This window comes from Cebus imitator, unplaced genomic scaffold (genome assembly GCF_001604975.1).
Source record: "Cebus imitator isolate Cc_AM_T3 unplaced genomic scaffold, Cebus_imitator-1.0 Scaffold947, whole genome shotgun sequence".
NCBI lineage: Eukaryota > Metazoa > Chordata > Mammalia > Primates > Cebidae > Cebus > Cebus imitator.
The window spans coordinates 134,539-137,713 of NW_016108262.1; positions in this window are offsets into that span (position 1 = coordinate 134,539).

A 3,175-nucleotide genomic window follows, 5' to 3' on the forward strand; every position below is an offset into this window, starting at 1 on the left:
AGAGGACTCACTGGATACCTTGAAAAATATATCCAGAATGATCAATTCCAAAATACATTGAAGTAAAATTAATACAAATTTTTTTTTAACGTAAAACTCTTTTACTGACATGGTTACAATAACAGGATTCAGATAAAATGTAACAATTACAACAAATTTTTTAAACTAAAGAAAATTTAGTATTTCCTCTAGGCAAAAATCAACTTACAATGATTTGTTATTCAAAACCAAACCAAACTAAAATGACTTTGTAACACATTCTGTCTCTATGGTAGCAGGGAAAGAGACTCTCTCATTTTCTCAAGGCTGGGATCCTTTCAGTTTTTTCTATGTCAACTCTGATGTAACCTGCTTGGAGTGGCTTTACTTGACTACCCAATCCAAAGAATCTGAAGATGTGTTGTTAAGTTCTTTACCTTTTATTTTTTGCCCCTATCCCAGACAGTTAGCTCATAGGAGACAAGGGCCTTATCTTTCTTGTTAGATGCTGCATTCCGATAATAAATGCTTAACAAGTCTACAATGAATGGTAGATATCTAAAGGTTTTAAAAAAAAAACTCTTTAGAGAAAAAAATAGGTATCTAAGATATGACAACTTTAGAAGAAAAGACAATATTTATAAATTCTAATCATATAGAGTCTCTCAAAATTCTAAGGGCAGTTTGATATACATCAGCATTTCTTAAGATATGAAAATGTAGCAGGAGCAAACTTCCAGTTTCTATAAGTTATCTTTAACATTTTTTTTTAAAGACAGTCTCACTTTATCCCCCAGGATGGAATGCAGTTGCGTGATCTTAGCTCGCTACAACCTCCGCCTCTTGGGTTTAGGATATTCTCATGCCTCAGCCTCCCAAGGAGCTGGGATTACAGGCGCCTGCTACCACACTCAGCTAATTTTTGTAATTTTAGTAGAGACAGGGTTTCGCCATGTTGGCCAGGCTGGTCTCAAACTCCTGACCTCAGGCGATACCTGCCTCGGCCTCCCAAAATGCTGTGATTATAGGTGTGATCCACCGTGCCTGGTCACCTTAAACATTCTTATTTTAACTTACAATTCTTTTTTCTCACTAAGTGATCATGATTATTATTACTATAAACCCGAGAATCACATATCACTACATCTTCAGAAAACATATAGTAAGGTTATTTCCACATGGTGAAATTATAAACTTTTGCTTTGTTTTGTTTTTTCTTGGGATTTGTGGCATTGACCATGAATTATTTTTGTAATTAGAAAAAAAATCAATAAATATTATATTTTAAAGAAGGAAAAAAGGTATAGATCAGGAAGGAACAAAAAGGATTGTTTCTGGTGTAAATACATTTTATTCCAAACACTCTACCAGCCCAAGCAGCATAATTGGAGATAAAAGGCCAGGTGTTTGCCTTTCAGCTGCTCAATTGAATACAGCCAGGTGGTTTTTTTTTTGTTTTGTTTTGTTTTAATGTTTTCTCCCAAATGCCGAGGGCTGTATTCCCAAGCCTATGTATATATATTCACATTCATGTAAATGAATCATGTCAACCTAAATCAAGCTGGACAAGAAGGAAATCTGAGTACATTAAAAATAAGCTTCACTTTTGAATATACACAAAGAGGGATGTTTTCCAAACTAGCAGAATCAAGTTTGCAACTTGGGTGCTTGTTAAAAACAGATTCTCAAGTCTCATCACAGAATTCCAACCAGAATCTCCAAGATCAGGTTAGTTTGGGAAATAATCTAGAACTGGGCTTAAGCTTTCTCCTGCACCCCCTTCATCTCAGGAACCCTGGAGCAATTAGTATTTTTCTACAAATGCAGTGCTCTGTCATCACTCCAGAGCCCCACATGTGTCAAATGGTATTATCACAGCCAATACCAAAAGGAAAATAAATATGAAAAACAGAGGCTCCAAGCTCATCACACTAAATAACTATTCACATGTGTCAGAAAAGTGATTTTTGTGCATTTTATTATTATCTAACTTGTTTAAAATTCTTGTTGGAGTATTTGGTCATGTTTTCTGTGAGCATTTACAGCATTCTGGATTCTTTAACAAATCAATATTATTTTCCCAATCTTCCTGGGAGATAATTAAAATTGTGATTACTTATCAATGGAGCATTCTGCCCTAGCGACACCTTCTTCTCAAATATCTGCTGACGAAGATAGTGCTTCCAAATGCCTATCAGTTCATGTTTTGCCAAAGCTGCACAGGGAAAGGAAAAGCTAAGCTTATCCGTTTCTCCTTGGTGCCATTATGCATTCTTTGAAACCCACATGTTTACATGTGCCCTGAAAGAAAACTAATGAATTCTATTTCCTCCACTGACGGCAATCTTAGCCGAACACAGGAGGCAGTGATGCAATCGTTGTTTGATTCATCCTGCCCACAGTTCTGCACCTGTGCCATTGCCAGCAGGAGCAAAGCTGTGGAACATAACACTTTGCTCATCCACATCCCCAGGGACGAGAAAGTGTACACACCAAGGAAAACAAACTCATAATGCAAGTTATTTATATTAACAATTGATATGTACAGTTTATACAAATCATTTCCTAACATAATGTTTAAACAATATCATATAAATATCTATAGTTCATCTGCTCATCAGAAAGATAAAAGCCCTCAGGGCTGTGAAGCTTCTTTTTCTGGCCATCAACAAGGCAACCAGCAGCTTAAAGGCCAAAGCAGATGGAATATCATAGCTACTCTGGATGTTTCTCAGGATTTAACCAGAGGCCCTAACCCTGTTTGGACTCACTAATCAGTTTCATTTTCTTTGGGACAGAAATTAAGATGGCTCTTCCTTGTTGAATACTTCTAGCTCACCACTTCTCAAACCTCCTGTCTCAGCCACATCTCTAATATGGGGTCCTCAGGGAAGAGTTCTGAAGAATATCAGATCCCATTTGCTCCACATGCCAGTTAGTCCTGCCCACATCACACCAACCTTGCCAGACAAGACACCTGAGCCCCTCACAGAGCCAAAAACCAATATTCCTGCCAGCATGACTAGGCCTCCCTTTCCTTATTCTATTCTTCCTCCCCTCGAACCCAATCAAAGCAATTCAGTTGAAGAGCAAAAACATACCAGGGGTTTACATTAGCTAGAAACTCAAAAGAAGCTGTATCATTCCAGCCAGGAGACAGAAATCAAACCAGTAATTTGAACAGGGAAAATGTAAT